At 43.5% G+C, this 17,218-nt stretch overlaps 1 protein-coding gene across 1 annotated transcript in view; it reads right to left on the bottom strand.

Moving 5' to 3' along the window:
• ARFGEF3 (ARFGEF family member 3) overlaps positions 1-17,218 on the bottom strand; it is a 2,280,599-nt gene that overhangs the window by 2,032,061 nt on the left and 231,320 nt on the right. The gene's annotated exons all lie outside the window — the stretch shown is intronic.

The raw sequence follows: 17,218 nt of genomic DNA, 5'->3' as shown, positions 1-17,218 counted from the left end.
TTCTCCTTTGTTCTGGGGATTTGGGAAAAAGGTGGGCAAATGAATGGTTTGGTTTAGGGCCACACTGGATACCACCTTTGGCATAAAGGAAGGGTTAGTTTGTAGAGAGACTCTGCCTTGATGAAAAATGAGGAAAGGCTCCACTGCCATTAGTGCCTGTAGCTCCGAGACTCTTCTAGCTGAAGTTATTGCTAGTAGCAGGGCAGTTTTCAATGAAATAAATTTTAAATCAGCTGAAAAAGCTGGTTCAAAGGGCGGCAGTGTAAGCTTTTCCAAAACAAAGTTGAGATCCCAAGTAGGTGTTGGTGCTCTCCTGGGCGGTCTTATGTTCTTAGCCCCTCTGAGGTACTGTCTTAGGAATGGATGTGAAAATAAAGGAGGATCCGTGTTGTAATGAGCTGAAATTGCTGAGGCGTGGATCTTAATAGATGAAAAGGAACGTCCTTTGTGCAACATCTCAGTTAAATATTGTAGAATCTGAGGAATGTTTGGATCTAGGGCATTTTGGCCTTTAGCCTGGTTCCAGGCGCAAAATCTTTTCCATTTGTCTGAATAGGTTTTCCTGGTGCTGGGCCTCCAGAATGACATCCATAACAGCTTTGGATAGAAGTGTTGGCTGGTTGTTTAGGTAATTTGCCATGCAGCTAGGTTTAAAGTCTTGAGCTGGCTGTGTAGAATCTGATTGTCTCGCTGGGTGAGCAGGTGTGGAATTTGTGGTAAAATCCATGGTGGGCCGTGGGCCATGTTCCTTAGAATTGGATACCAGTGCTGGTGTGGCCAGTCTGGTGCAATGAGTATCATTTGTGGTCTCTGTAATCTGACTTTCAGCAGTACCTTTGCTAGAAGAGGCAGTGCAGGAAAGGCATACACTGTTAATGTTTTCCAACTGAATGAGAGGGCGTCCACTTTCCAAGCTTGTGGATGGAATGTCCTTGTGCAAAATCTTTTAAGTTGGTAGTTTTGGGGATGGGCAAACAGATCTATGTCTGGGCGTCCCCATTTTTGAGTTATCATTGCAAATACTTGTGGATCTAGTTTCCACTCGTGGGTATCCATGATGTTTCTGCTTAGGTCGTCTGCCAATGTGTTTTTCTTTCCTGGCAGGAATTGTGCTTGCAATTGAACTTGGTAAGACAGTGCTGTGTTCCACAAGGTCATTGCTTGCCTGCATAGAGGGTAGGAATGTGTGCCCCCTTGCTTGTTTATGTACCACATTACTGTGGTATTGCCCGTCTTTATTATTAGTTGTCCTGGGTGTAAGAGGCCCTTGAAAGCTGTTAGGGCATTCTGTACTGCTAGCATTTATTTTTGATTGATATGCAGATGTCTTTGATCTGTAGTCCATTTGCCCTGAATGCACTGTCCTGCCATGTGTGCTCCCCAGGCATAGTCTGATGCAACTGTTGTCATAGTTTGCCTGGCTGTGGGTAAGGTGAAAGGCTGACCCTTGTTGAGGTGACATGCCTGTGCCCACCATAGAAACTCCTGTTGGAGGCAGGGAATGAGTGGTATCATTGTTTCCAAGCTGTGGCTGTGCTGAGTCCATACGCTTTTCAGGTACCATTGTAATTTCCTCATATGCAGTTTTGCAAATGGTATTAGTAGTATGCAAGATGCCATGAAACCAAAGGCCTGCAGAAATTTTCTTGCAGGGAGTTGGGTCTTTGTTGCCATTGTTTTGAAGTATTGAGTCAGCTGTTGTTGCTTGTCTGGCGTGAGATAAGCCATCTGGGCCGTTGTATTCAAGCTGGCACCCAGGAATATTATGTTTTGTGAGGGGACTAGTTTTGATTTCTTTTTATTTACTGTGTACCCTAGGCAACTTAGAAAGTGTTTGACAAATGCCAAATGCTGTAAAAGAATGTCCTTGCTTTCTGCTTGAATAAGGCAGTCGTCCAGGTATGGGTATATTTGAATTCCTCTTTGTCTGCAGTATGCAATTACTGGTGCCAGGCATTTTGTGAAGACCCTGGGCGCAGTAGACAAGCCAAAGGGCAGTGCAGAGAATTGATAATGGGTTGAACCTGCAATGAAGCGGAGGTATCTTCTGCAATTTTGTCTGATAGGGACATGCAGGTATGCCTCCTTGAGGTCCAACGTTACTAGCCAAGCATTCTTGCCCAGCATGGGAAGAAGCTGCTGTAGTGTTAGCATCTTGAATTTTGGTACTTGTAGATAGGTGTTCAGAATTGAAAGATCCAGAATGGGTCTCCATGCTTTGTCTTTTCTTGGGACTAGAAAGAGTCTTGAGTAAAATCCCTGTCCTTGCTCCCGTGTAGGTACCTGTTGAATGGCTCTCATGTCCATGAGAGCTGTAATTTGTTTTTGTGCCTCTGCCCATTGATTTGGTGGCAGGTTTGGCATTCCTTTTATCCTTGGCAAGGTATGAAAGTGGAATCTGTATCCTTGTGAGACAATGTTTAGGACCCATTTGTCTTTTGTGATGATGTGCCAGTTGCCTGCAAAAAGAGCTAATTTTCCTCCCAAGGGAGCTGCCAAGAGAGATTTGCTTGGTAGTTTGAGGATTGAGTCATTGTGTTTGCCTTCTGCTAGCTTGTGGCCTGTTCTCTCCTCCTTTCTGGGTAGCAGTACCCCATTGGCGAGGTTTGTAAGGGCCTTGTGACTGACCTCTGCCCCTTGGGCGTCTGTATTTGCCCCTCTGTGATCTGTCCAAAGCTGGAAAGGACTAGTTTTTTATTGGCCAATTTCTGCTGAAACAAGGGGGTTGTACCTGTAAAAAACCTTGACCATCTACATAGACTTTGCCTTATCCTCCATTTTCTTTAAAACCTGTTCTGCTTTGACTAATTTTGAATAATACATCCTGCTGTAAAGGTGCATCCAATAATTTTGCTTTAACATGATCAGGCAGGGTTTGTTCTTTTAACCAACATGTCTACGTATAACAGAGCCAGTAACACCTGCTCTACAGGAAGCTTCCAATGAAGCAAATCCACATTGTAAAGTATGTTTGCCCACCTGTTCAGCTGCATGCAACAGATCCTGCATTTCCTTGAATTCAGACTGTTCAGAATGTGTGCTCATTTTTTGTTTTAATTGAGACATTAGGAATTGCTGATATTTCAGCATGTAAAACTGACAATTTAATGCTCTCATAGCCAGAGTACCTGAGGTGTATATCTTCTTACCCCATCTATCTAGGGCTCTGGAATCCCTTTCAGAGGGTACAGGATTTTTAGCCATAGAAGCTTTAGCCCCTTTGGGACCCTGTGAAATTGTTTCTGGGTCAGCCACAGGGCTTTTATAAAGGAATTTGTGAGTCAGGTACTCTGTAGTACCTGTCTGGTTTGGCTGGAGCAGGAGGTAGAGAGTCTGGATTTAGACTAGACTCCAAGTAAACATCATCCACAATGTCTAAAACTGGAGGGATAGCAAGTGGTCTGTGCTGGGGTAGTAAAAGGAACTCTCGGAGCCTTTTCTTAGAATCAGAGTCCTGGCCTTCCCAGTGGAAATGTTCCCTCATGGTATGTAAAGTTTCCCCAAAGGAGTAGTCTTCAGGGGGAGATGCTGAGGGAATAGTCTTCAGAATCAGAGTCTTCATAAGGGGGAAAAGTGTAATCCTGTTCCTCAGAAGAATCCGAGGAAATTGAAATCTGGTCAGAGGAAGCATAATCCTCCTCTTGTCTTGGTCTTTTATCTGGAGGGGGATGGGAACCCCTGATTAGGGTAATCAAATCTTCAGCCATCTTAAGCATCTGTTTCTTAGGCAAGGGGCCTTGAACTGTAGAATGATGTACAGTTTTTTTTGGCTTTATGGAGTTTGAAGCTTAGCATAAGATTTAATGGTGAGCGTAGTCGGTCTGAAGACACCTTTTGCAACCAAAGGTGTTTCTACTGCACCGGGATCTCTTTCTGCTCCGGTGTCAGAAGGGCTTAAAGAAGATGGCTGCGATGGCCTAGTACACTCCGCTTGAGAATCCGCAGCTGTCTGGGGTTCCAATTCTGCGGTCGTCAGGGGCTGCGTAGGCACCTCACTGAAAACCGGAGAACCGGCGACAGGCCCAGCAGAGGCCTCGGAATCTGGCTCGTTCCTAGGCTGCCTGTCCTTATCCTTGCGTTTTTTATGCATGCCAGTCGTCAGCTGCTCCGACAGCATGATATAATTAAATTTTCTACCAAAGTAATGTCATGCGAACTCAAAACCGCGTTTGATAGTTTAAACCTAGCACAAAACCGACAACCTGTGACGTCGTGGTCTGGGCCTAGGCAAGGAATAAAATAAGAATGGAAGTCCTTATGAGGTATTTGCTTCCCACAAGAAATGCAATTGTTAACTTTTTCTGACATCGGACTGAGGCAAGAAAAGGTTCCCCAACGGGGTACTTAGCTTTATTGAAGACTTCGGACTGAAATTCGATTCGAAAATCTCAGGTGTCGGTTGACCGGCACTTGCAAACTGCTTCTGCTTCGGGCACCGCGTGGCAAGAAAGACTGAAGAAAATGGAGTCGGATGCCTCTTATATACTCCTGGCGCACTGACGTCAGGGAAGAAGCGACAGCAACCGACGCCGGACCAAGACTTTGGAACTCAGGCCGACTGCGGGACCGCCTGACGGCAGGATAACCCAAGTGTGATGACTGCAGCAGGGTAACACGATGAACATCTTCTTGAATAGTTCCCTGGGATTTCAATACCTGCAGTACCTCTGGAAAAGTTGTAGTTGCTGTCAAAGTGGTTGTGGCATACCTATGAAAGGTGGAAGACTTTCCCACACCATGAAATACTCTGTTTGGATAATGGGAAAGACCCATGAGTCTTAAGTAATTTGCTCCCAGACTGGAAGGGCCAGGAAAAGGCGCTGAGTGAGTGGAAAATGGCTCAGAAAAACCTGATAGTCAGACTACCTGGCTTGTTATGAAAAGGCTGTTTTTGAGCAGGAGTAGGCTGAGATGATACGGAAGCAGTAGCTTTCCTAACATCCCTCTTACTTCTGTGATGAGGAGTGAGAGATTGTTTCCTAAAAAAGGGACATTTAGTTGGGTAATTTCTTTGGAATTTAGGAACTGAAGACAAAGACGCATTTTAGATCCTGTGATTGTTTGCCTTTCTCCTGCAAGGTCTTGAACAAGTCTGCTGCTGCAGCTCAAAACAAAGCCTTATTATCTAAGGAAGCGTCCAGTAATTTAGCCTTAAAGTTATCAGGGAGTGGTTGAAGCCTCAACCAGAACTATGTCTGCAAAACAGAGCCTGATGCAGACACTCTAGCAGATGCTTCAGCTGCATCATGGCTGGATTTAATGGCTTGGGGTGATACCTGGGAGGAAGCCCCCAGAAGTGATGAAAGCTGTGACAACCTCTGACTCAGGAAGGTCCGGAAGAAGCAGAGTAGTCTGCGAAAGGGCAGCCAAAGAATACTTGGTCATATGGGTTTGATAACTGATAGTATGGAAAGTTAAGATGGCTGAGATATAAACCTTTTTTTCCCTACCTTTCCATGGTCTTGCCCGCTATCTGAAAGGAGAAGAGAAGTGGATGGCAGCAGTGTAGCAGGTTTATCAGCAGCCGCAGAAATAGTCAGTGGATCTTCTGATGGGCATCTGTAAAGAAATTTACCATCCCTGGAACTTTACTTTTGATGCAAAAGAAAAAGCAACAAGAAAAGCAGGTAAACCTGGAGGCACAGCAGAAGGAGAGGGAGAATCCATTTGAAGCAAGTCATTGTACCTTTTTTGAAAGCAGTCCCACTTAAAATGCTCCCTCATCCTAGCTATAATCTCCCCAAAGGTGATATCCTCACCAAGAGACTCTGCCAATGGACTCTTCCTCAGGGGATGCATACTCAAAGGGGGGAGGTAATCTGAGCAGAATAGGCCAAGGATTCATCCTCTGAGGAATTATCCTCTAATCCTGCACTCTGATCCTTTTCTGTGGTGAGGAGGTTAGAGAATTAGGAAGGGAAACCCCTGAGGGAGGTTTAAGAGCCATAAAGGCATTGAGCAAGCCATGTATGAGAGAGTGCCAATCAGCAGGTGGGTCCTGAGGAGCAGAAACATGTTTGGTTTTCTGCTTCTTTTTCAGAGAAACATCAGCCCTGTGAAAGGTGGAGGGACTGGATGTAGGCCTACATTCAAGGATGTTCATCGGAACATCCTCCCCTTACCAAAATTTGTAGAATACCTTGAGGGCCTTTTGAAATGATGAGGCTGGGTTCCCCCTGTTTGTCCAATGTGGACATCTAGAAAGCCTCCAAGAACGTGCCGATGGAAGGATCCCTTGTGACTTCTGAAGTGGTACCCCCCATAATCAGAGCCAAAATCCGGATGGGTCTCAAGGCCTTCACTGGGCTGTACAGAGACATCTGGAAGGGGAAATGCAGCTGAAGCTTCAGGCCTAGCTTTCTTGGCCTTCTTCTTAGAAGGCTCAGCAGAAGACCCAGACTTACCCACCATAATGCAGTGTGCTAACCTTTTTAGCCTCTGATTCTCAAGATAAATATTAAGAGAGGAAAGACAACTACATAAGGTCTTAGGGACAAAAGCTTTAGAGATAAGGCAAAACTTGCAGTCGTAGTTGGGTCCTAAGAAGAAGTGACACTAACTGTGGCTCTCTTTATGTGGAATTTGTCTTCCACACTGACATTTGCCCTCTCTGGATAAAATGTAACCTCACAGCAAATAAGTAGTAGCAAAATGAAAAAGTAAACCCCAACAGGAACTTATCTAAAACTCTTGTATCCAGCAAACAACTCAGACTAACAGACCGACGATCGCAGATGGTGTTCAGATTGGAGACACTGGCTGCTGGACTATATGGGACGTCAAATGTATCTTGCAGTGGTTAAAGTCCTTTGTGTACTTGCCGAAGGTCGGGATCGCCTTTGACAGTGAATCCCTCGTGTTAAGAATACTGCAACAAAGGAAAAGAAGGGCATCACACAGATAAGACAAGACCCTTTACTGAAATGAAAGGATAACATAATACATCTCTGTAAAAATACATTATAATGGACTCCCCTGAGTAACTGTGAATAAAGGACAATATACCCAAGGTATGCATTTGAATCTGTAGGCAGGATGGTACTAACTTTACTCAAGATATTCTCTGTGAGACTTGCAAGATGGCTGCGCATTGAGTAACAACTTATCTCTAGCTCTCCCACTGTGAAAACAGAAACTCAGCAGAGAAGGCCAGTAGGCTTCTGTTTACAGGCAAGTTTCAGTAACTGGCTAGTAAGTGCACTGTCTGGATCCCAGGAATAAAGTAATAAAGAAGACCTGGAAAAAATCAGCCACAAAAAGTGAGGAAGAAACACTGACTGGGAAAAGGCCTGCAGCTGTTCAGCAAAAACCAATGCAACCTCCACACATGACTTCCAGTAACCTACAGGAAGATATAAGACAACTGCATACAGACCTGGTTAAAATAAACAGAACATTGATGGAGTATATCAACACAAACAACAAAAGATTGGAAAAAAGTGGAAGAAGCTTTAAAACAGATATTCAGATGAGACGATAAAGCTGCAAAAATCGGAGATCAAAATGAAGAAAAGGCTGGACGAATATGAGACTGCTCAGGAAGAGGTGTTTCAAAAATAATAGAAATAGGAGGACAGAGCACATAGGGAAAACTTGAGATTTTCAGCTATACTAGAGAAACAGGAAAGAACAGACTACATTAATTTTATGAAAGCACAAATAAGCAACTGGACTGGTATTCCACAACAGGAGTTGTTAACTGAAAGGGCGCATTGTGTGTATGCTCCAAACCTGGCTATAAGAAAGCAATCTAGACCTTTAATAGTAAAGATGTAATCCTACCAACAGGAGGAGTGGATTCTGACAAAACTGTGGCAGAAGGACAAAGTCCTAAAACTGGGAGAGAGCAGAGTGTTTGTGGAGAATGATTACCCACTGCACATCAGACAGAAGAGGAGCAAATTTATTCCACTATTCAGGGAATGTTGAGATGCAGGTGTGAGATTCAAAATCCTGTACCCAGCTGTCTTCAAGGTATTCCTCCCCGGAGGGGGAAAAATCATTTTTTGATCAAGTACATGCTAAGCAGGAAACAAAACCTTTGTCCAACAAAAAGTAAGCTGGAGATTCTGGTTCTTGTTCTTCTGGTACTAAAGACCACAGAGGGACTATACTTGTGAAACCTTTTCAAGTTTTTATAGGTTCATAGGTGTGTACTGGGCTAATGGCTCTGGAGCCTTTACAAGCCTAGCCCATAGAAGTGCTCTGGCATCGTGCCGCCAGACATTAGTTCCCAGTGCCTCTATCAAGTAGAGCCACTACAGTGATCACCGAGTAAACTTTCTATTACCCATCCACTCATCAAGATTTCTCTTGAAGAGGGACAGAGAGGTGCTCTGCTTGACATGTATGGGAAGTCTATTCCAGACCATGGGCAGTCTCTGGGTGAGGAACCTGTCCCTCCAGCATGTTCCATTGATTGTGGTAATGATGTTGAGGTCTCTGGAGCATGTGGTGTGGAGGGATTGGGATTTCTTTGGATGCGGCATTTCTAACAGAGCTGGGTCAGACATGGCTTTGTAAGTAAAGCAGAGAGCACCTCGAAGTAGGAGATATGAGACAGAGAATAGCAGTGTTTAATGCCTAAGATCCTCTTCATGAGGTACCTTCTGTGGCCTCTCCAGTTCTTGTCGGTATATAGTGAGGTCCATGCCAAATGGGCCATCATACTCAATGATTGGTCTAAGGGAAGAGTAGAGAGAGACGATGACTTCTTTCTTCCTGAATGCAAAACCCTTGGTAATGAGATGTGCCACATAAAAGGACTTTCTGACCACAGTGGCAATGTGGTGGTCGAAGAAGAGGTTGCCGTCAACCTGCATAACCAGATTTCTTATAACCCCTTCAGTGTTCAGTAAGCTCCCATCAATGTGGTAATTAGTGGGAACTGTTGTTTTACTAAAGGGGATGATGACGCATTTTTTGCCGTTAAGCTTAAGGCCATATTTTCAACCCCAGTCGTTGGCCTCAGGAAGGCCTTTCTGTAGAATGTCTGCATCACTTGGGGAGTTAATAATGGCTCCCAGCTTGGCTGAACTTGTTCAGCCAGAGTCCCTTTGTGTTGGCCTGGACTTCTGAGAAGTAGATGCTGACCAGGAGAGGACCCAGGACCGATCCCTGTGGGACTCCACTCATGACTGGTCGGCAGTCTGACTTGGAGTCTGCTACTTTCACACTGTGTGTTCTATCTGTGAGCCAATTTGCAACCCACCTAGTGATAAACGGGTTGATGCCTAGTTTGGGGAGTTTATAAATAATTCCCGACAGAAAATGTTGGAGAGAAGGAAGGGAGCATGAGAGTTGACTAGAAGAATTGAGCATATGTTAGAAATGAAGCAGAGACAGGATTTCAGAGATAAGCAGTAATAAAACCAATAATAATGTGGTATTACAATGCGACAATTACATTATATTTCTCAAATATAATTATTACAATGCAATTATTATTTTTGAGAAATAGGACAGAGCAAGAAAATCAGGAAATATTGGACTTTTTCAGAATTTATTGGACTTGTGGGGGACACACGCATATGCTCTACTTCATGTCACTAATGTTTGGAACAGTGCTTTGGGGAAGGGAAGAGAAGAGAGAAAGCTAACTGTGAATTATTTTTTTCTTAAATAGTACTAATTTTGTGGCATGTGGTTTTCTTTATATGCTAAAAAGTTAAGTTTTTTCAGTTAATTTTAAATGTAATAGGGACCGAAAAAGTACAGTTGTGTACACTTACCATAAATGTAGATGTTCGAGTGTCTTCACTGTTGCAGTCATGACTGTAGGGTTCTGCCCTGCTGGCAGGCAGTCCTCGGTCGGCCAGAATCCCAAAGTCTGGGTCCGGAATCGGCTGTTCAGCCATGCTCGCTGACGTCAGAGCGCCAGGAGTACAAAGCTGACAGCCGACGCCATGTTCTCCAGTTTTTCTTGCCCCAGATGTCAGGAGTCCCAAAATGAGTAAGGTCCCATACCCTTTGCAAATACACCTCAGAAGAATGGTGGAAAAAAAAAGGAACCACACAAAAGTAAAAATAAGAGGGGACAGGAGGGAGGGAAACCCAGACTGCAACAGTGAAGACACTCGAACATCTACATTTATGGTAAGTGTACACAACTGTATTATGTTCATCGTGTTTCACTGTTGCAGTCATGACTGTAGGGTAGAATCCCAAAGCAGAATGAAAGGGAGGTGGTCATAAAGTAGAAGGGGTGGCTAAAAGGCCCTGCAAGACTGCAGAAGCAAAGCCTGCCCTAGACTTAGAGTAGAGAGGTAGATTGTAGTGCTTTGAAAAAGTATGCACTGAACTCCAAGTTGCAGCTTCCAAAATGTCTTTGGTAGGAACTCCCCTGAGGAAGGCAGCTGAAGTGGCAGCAGCTCTGGTGGAATGAGTCCGTATACTCCCAAGGATTTGCTTTCCATGGTGTGAGTAACAAAATCTGATTCCATGAGCAATCCATTTAGAAATGGTCTGTTTTGAAATGGCTTTACCTTGGGAACTTGAAGCATAAGAAACAAACAATTGCTCTGATTTCCTGATGTCCTTGGTTCTGTCCAAGTAAAAACGTAGTTGTCTGTGTACATCCAAGGAATGTAAGATCCTTTCCCCTTTATTTTGAGGAGTGGGGAAAAAGTTGGCAAGTGAATAGCTTGATTTAAAGCCACTTTGGAAACCACCTTAGGCATGAAAGTAGGATTAGTCCGTAAAGACACCCTGTCTTGATGAAAAATAATATAAGGTTCCACAGCCATAAGAGCTTGCAACTCTGAAACTCTCCTGGCAGAGGTCAGAGCTAACAGGATGGCTGTTTTCCAAGATAAAAACTTGATGTCAGAAGAGGCAGCAGGCTCAAAAGGAGGTAAGGTGAGCTTTTCCAAAACATAGTTGAGATCCCAAGCAGGAATGGGAGGAGATCTAGGGGGCCTTAAGTTCTTAGCTCCTCTGAGAAACTGTCTCATGAGCTGGTGGGAAAAGATTGGAGGGTCTGTATTATAATGAGCAGAAATAGCAGAGGCATGTATCTTAATGGAAGAGAAAGAGAGACCCTTATGTAAGAGGTCTGTCAGGTAAAGTAAAATCAAAGGAATGTTAGGAAGAAGAGGATCAGAATCCTGAGCCTGCATCCAGGAACAAAATCTTTTCCATTTTCCTGCATAAGATTTTCTAGTGCTAGGACGTCTGGCTTCTAAAATGACATCCATAACCTGCTTGGGTAGGAGAGAATGAATCAAAGACCATGGATTAACCAGGCCGCCAGGCTGAGAGTTCTGACATGGGAGTGTAGAACCTGACCCTGGTGTTGGGACAGAAGGTTCGGAGTCTGTGGTAAAACCCAAGGGGGCTCCAGACAAAGGTTTTTCAGAGTTGGGTACCAAAACTGTCGAGGCCAATTTGGGGCCAGCAAGATTATCATCTTGGGCTTGTCCTGTTTGATCTTTAATAATACCCGTGGAAGAAGAGGAAGAGGCGGAAAGGCATATTCCGAGAGGTTTCTCCAACTGAATGATAGTGCATCCACTTTCCAAGCTTGTTTGTGGAAAGTCCTGGTGCAAAAAATCTGTAGTTGATGATTGAGGTGGGATGCAAAGAGGTCTATGTGAGGACATCCCCAGACTGCTGTTATCATCTTGAATATTTCGGTGTACAGCATCCACTCGTGTGGGTCCGAAAGGTTTCTGCTCAGACTGTCTGCCAGGAAGTTTTGTTTCCCTGGTAGAAACTGAGCTTGAAGGTCCAGATTGCAAGCTAGAGCGGTGTTCCACAGATCCATGGCTAGTCTGCAAAGGGGGTAGGAATGAGATCCCCCTTGCTTGTTTATGTACCACATAACTGTGGTGTTGTCTGTTCGTATCAGTAGTTGTCCTGGTTGTAGAAGATTCCTGAAGGCCAATAGAGCTTTCTGAACGGCTAACATTTCCTTTAAATTGATATGCAGGTGCTTCTGATCCTTTGTCCAAAAGCCCTGCAGACAGTTGCCCCGAAAATGGGCTCCCCATGCATAATCTGAGGCATCCGTGGTTAGTATCGGAGTGGCAGGAGGCAGACAGAAGGGTTTTCCTTTGTTTAGAGTACATGCCTTGGACCACCAAAGGAATTCCTTTTGAAGACAAGGCAGGACGGAGATCAGTATGTCTAAACTGTGGCAATGCTGAGACCATACACTTTTTGGGTACCACTGTATTTTCCTCATATGTAGTCTTGCATATGGTACGAGAAGGATGCAGGAGGCCATGTAACCCAAAGCCTGCAGGAATCTCCTTGCAGATAGCCGAGTTAAAGTTGCCAAGGTTTTGAAAGTTGAAGCCAGCTGTAACTGTTTTTCGTATGTCAGAAATGCCATCTGGGTTGTTGTGTTTAGAGAAGCGCCCAGAAAAATTATCTGTTGTGAGGGTGTCAAATTTGACTTTATGTTTACAGTGAATCCCAGGAACTTGAGAAGATTCAGAACAAACTGTAAATGCTGGAGTAAGACATCCCTGCTGTCTGCCTGAATAAGACAAGTCGTCCAGATAAGGGTAAATTTGAATTCCCTTGAGTCTGCAATAAGCTACTACTGGAGCCAGGCATTTGGTGAAGACCCTGGGCGCAGTAGACAATCCAAAGGGCAGCGCAGAGAATTGAAAGTGCCTTGATCCGGCCTTGAACCGGAGGTATTTTCTCTGTTCCTGCCTGATGGGAATGTGTAAATATGCCTCCTTTAAATCCAAAGTTACCATCCATGCATTTTTGGTCAGCACTGGAAGTAGCTGCTGTAGAGTAAGCATCTTGAATTTTGGTATCTCTAGAAAAGTGTTCAAGACTGACAGATCCAGAATGGGTGTCCATGAATTTTGCTTCCTGGGGACTAGAAAGAGCCTTGAGTAAAAACCTTGTCCCATCTCTGAAAGTGGAACTAGGTCTATGGCTTTCATAGCCAAGAGAGCTTCCACCTGGTTTAATGCCTCTGTCCATTGTTGTTTTGGAAGATCTGGCCACCCGCTTGGCCTTGGTAGGGTATGAAAATGGAATTTGTAACCTCTTGAAACCACATCCAGAACCCACTTGTCTTGGGTTATAAGAGTCCAATTTAGGTGAAAAAGAGAAAGTTTTCCTCCGAGAGGGGCTTCCAGGCAAGAAGTTCCTGCAGCTCAACCGAGAGAGTCATTCAGTCTGTTTCCTATGAGCTTGCGACCTGTCCTCTCCTCCCCTAGGGGTGGAAGCAGTCCACTGTCTTGGTCTATAAGAGGCTTGTGTTTGAGGCCTTCCTCGGGAGCGTCTGTATCTACCCCATTTGAGGCCTGTCTGAATTGGGAAAGGACCAATTTTTTGTAGGCCAATTCCTACTAAATCTGGGTGGCTGCACTTGTAAGAAATCTTTAACTGTTTGCATGGATTTTGCCTTGTCCTCCATCTTTTTAATCACCTCTTCAGCTTTAGATCCAAACAAAACATTATGCTGAACAGGAGCATCCAATAATTTAGCTTTTACTTGATCTGGCAAATTTTGTTCCTTTAACCATGCATGCCTTCTAATTACTGTGCCAGAGGCAGCAGCCCTACAAGAAGCCTCCAAGGCATCAAATCCACAGTGTAAACCATGCTTCCCAACTTGTTCAGTGGCATGCATTAAGTCATGTAATTCCTTATCTGTACAGGCGGAAATGGAAGTTAGCTTTTGTTTTAATACAGACAGGAGAAATTGCTGGTATTTCAGCATATGAAACTGACCATTTAAAGCCCTAATAGATAAAGTAGCAGAAGTGTACACTTTTTTGCCCCATCTTTCTAAAGATCTGGAATCCTTCTCAGTGGGAATGTTTTTTTTTTAGCAAAAGCGGCCTTAACTCCCTTAGGACCCTGAGAAATGGTTTCAGGGTCAGCAGTAGGGTTCTTGTATAAAAACTAGTGGGAATCAGGAACCCTGTAATATCTGTCAGGCTTAACAGGAGCTGGAGGAAAAGAGTCAGGGGTTAAATAGGAGGAACAGCCAGGGGTCTATGTTGGGGAAGAAGAAGAAAATCCCTTAGTCTTTTCTTAGATTCCGAATACTCCTGTCCTTCCCAGTGTAAATGTTCCCTCATTTCATGCAAAGTTTCCCCAAAAGAGAAATCCTCAGGGGGAGAAGCTGAAGGAATGGATTCCTCAGCATCAGAATCCTCATAAGGAGGGAAAGAATATTCCTGGTCAGAAGAAGAAACTGAAGAAACAGAAGCCTGATCAGAGGAGTCATAATAAACTTCCTGCCTTGGCCTTTTATCTGGAGGGGGATGTGAACCCCTAATCATAGTAAGTAAGTCCTCCGCCATCTTAAGTAACCGTTTCTGTGACTTGGGAGCCGGATCAGAAGAGGCCTGAGTTGCAGTCTTTGATTTGGAAGGAGTCTTTGCCTTTGTCTTTGGCTTTGCCTTTATTAGAAGCTGAGTAGGCCTGAAAACCCCTTCGGAAGCCGGTACCTGCACAGCGGCTCCGGACCCATCCAAAGGAGCATTGTCCGAAGGTCCTGCAACAGAAATATTCAAAGGCCTAGTTGGCTCCTTGTGGTAGTCCGTTTCAGCCATCGGTTCCGAAATGGCCGACGACAGGGGCTGCAAAAGCACCTCACTGACGACGGCCGAACCTGAAGCTGGCTCTGCTTGAACGATATTGTCTGATTTGGACCAAGGAGGCCTGTCTTTGTCCTTGCGTCATTTGTGAACTCCGGTAGCCGGAACCGTATCCGACGACATTTTGTAATTAAAACGCATACCGAAGTAATGAAATGCAAAATCGTACCTTCGTTTAATTGTACGTTGATTGAATCTAGCACAAAACCGACAACTAGCTACGTCGTGGTCAGGGCCTAAGGAAGGAATACAGTAAGAATGAAAATCCTTATGAGGTATTTGCTTCCCACATGAAATACAATTATTAACATTTTCTGACATCGGACTGGAGCAAGAAAAAAGTTTCCCCAACGGGGTACTTAGCTTTGAGAAGGAGAAGAAAGTCTTCGGACTGAAGTTTGTTCAGAAAAGATGGTCAGGAGTCAGCTGACTGGCACTTGCGAACTGCTATCACTGCACGGCAAGAAAGACTGGAGAACATGGCGTCGGCTGTCAGCTTTGTACTCCTGGCACTCTGACGTCAGCGAGCATGGCTGAACAGCCGACACCGGACCCAGACTTTGGGATTCTGGCCGACCGAGGACTGCCTGCCGGCAGGGGAGAACCCTACAGTCATGACTGCAACAGTGAAACACGATGAACATCAGGTGCTGCTTTTCTTTTTTTTTTCTTTTCTTTCTCCCTTCTCTCTTTCTTTTTGTTCAGTTTTGAGAAATGTAGGCAATGCAATAAAAGAACTGGTTAAAAAGCATGACAAAAGAAAAAAATGTGATTTTTCTCTTTCTTGCATGGAGGAATGACTGGATTAAAGAGCTTTGATTTAGTAACAAGTTTTTAAGTAACAGCAAGTAAATCAGTAAGAACACTGAATATGAGCACTGAATATTATGAGTGTTTTTCTAGAAAATACATGTATGCTCAGAAACAGTTCTGCAGCTGGTCTTCATGTTACCATGGAAACAATCTGATGCAGAGAAACTGGCTGCCTGGTTCTTATCTCTCCATGGAAACAATCTGATAAAGAGAAGTTGGCTACAGTCTGGTGGACAGTGACTGGTAGAGGAAAAAAAGAGAAATTGGCTAGGAGATTATGTTCTCTGAAAGCATTCTGGGGCTTTCCCAAGGTAGTTAATGCTCTTTGAAATCATTCAGGGGATCTCCCAGCTGGAAGAGCTATGAAGATAAGACAAAACCAATCAGCATTTAGTAGAAGCACAGGCTGCACCATGCATATTAGCATGGATAACCTTTTATTTAGGTTAATCCAGGTCTATCAGTATAGCTGTCAGTTTGGGACTTTTGTTCCTATTAGGAGGGTAAAACTTCAATAATTTGAAGGTGCACAGTTTTGCGTGTTAGTATTAAGTTACTATGTTTTAGGGAGGTATTGGGGAGTGGGTGTGTATTTTTTCTTTCCTTTTTTGGGTTTTTTTGTTTGAGGGCTTTCAATAAAACAAACTTTTATAAGATGTGACATAATGTAGGCTCAAATGGATATGACAAGAAACAACTGTATAAAAGTCCAACCTGCCAAACAGTATGCATGTAACACAAAAGCTGGAATGAGATATTTAACAAAAAAGGTGTTTTATGTATAAAGCAATAATGCTTTCTGTTATGTCTTTAAATGTAAATGTCCTCGCTGATAAATACAAAAAACAAAGAGTAGTGAACTATATTAAAATGTAGAGTGTAAACAGCTGTGTTACAGGGGACGCACTTAGAACTAAACATATGAATTTGATAAAGAAAGGTTTTCAGAATGGTTATTGAGTGAATACCTACGACAAATGAAAAGAGAAGTACTTGTATTACTTGCAAGAGGAGCTCCACTAGTGATAGAAGATAAAAATAATAATAAAAATAATAATGGAAGATTTGTAGTACTAAGGGGCTGCTGGCAAGGGGGAAGGATTATACTGGCATGCATTTACATTCCATCTAAAACTGCTAAAATGGAGCTTAAGAAACTTCTGAGAGAAATAATCAGTTTTCAGCAAAGAATATTACTTAGAGGCAAGGACTAGAATTTGATTTGCAGCATTGAAGATGTGGCTGGGGTCCCCAGAAGGGAAAATATAAAAAAGGAGGGTAGATTCTTAAAGGCACTTATGAAAAAATTTGGCATGGAAGATGTGAATTCAGTAACAGGAGTTGCATATTATTCCCTAAGTTATAAAAATTGGGCTAGGCAAGACAGAATTTACACTTCACAGGAACATCTCCATTTACTTGAAGGTACTGATACCCAACCCAATAACTATTTCAGATCATGCACCAATAATAGCTAAAATCAAAGCATAGAGTAGTGAAATAAAAATGAGACATTGGCAGTTTTCCCACCTATCTACTGAAAAGAGGAATTTAAGGAATGGGTAGTAGAGACTATTCAGGAGCTGTTAGAGAGGATAGAAATGTATTCTGGAAATATAGCTAGGGAGTGGGATAAAATTAAGGAAGATTTTAAAAATAAGGTGGAAATAAAAGAAAGGGAGCTATGGTTAAGAAGTAACGAGAATTATTTAGCGGGACTAGCAAATGTTAAAGTATTGCAGAAAGGGTGACTCTCACAGAACAAGAGGAGTATCAACTCCAGAATGCTAGACAGAAAATAAGGGATTACCTCGATATATGCACGAGCT

This window comes from Protopterus annectens, chromosome 1.part1 (assembly GCF_019279795.1).
Source record: "Protopterus annectens isolate FY-2018-M chromosome 1.part1, PAN1.0, whole genome shotgun sequence".
NCBI classification, from domain to species: domain Eukaryota; kingdom Metazoa; phylum Chordata; order Ceratodontiformes; family Protopteridae; genus Protopterus; species Protopterus annectens.
The sequence above is the reverse complement of the archived record's forward strand: the minus strand, read 5'-3'. Positions and strand labels throughout refer to the sequence as shown.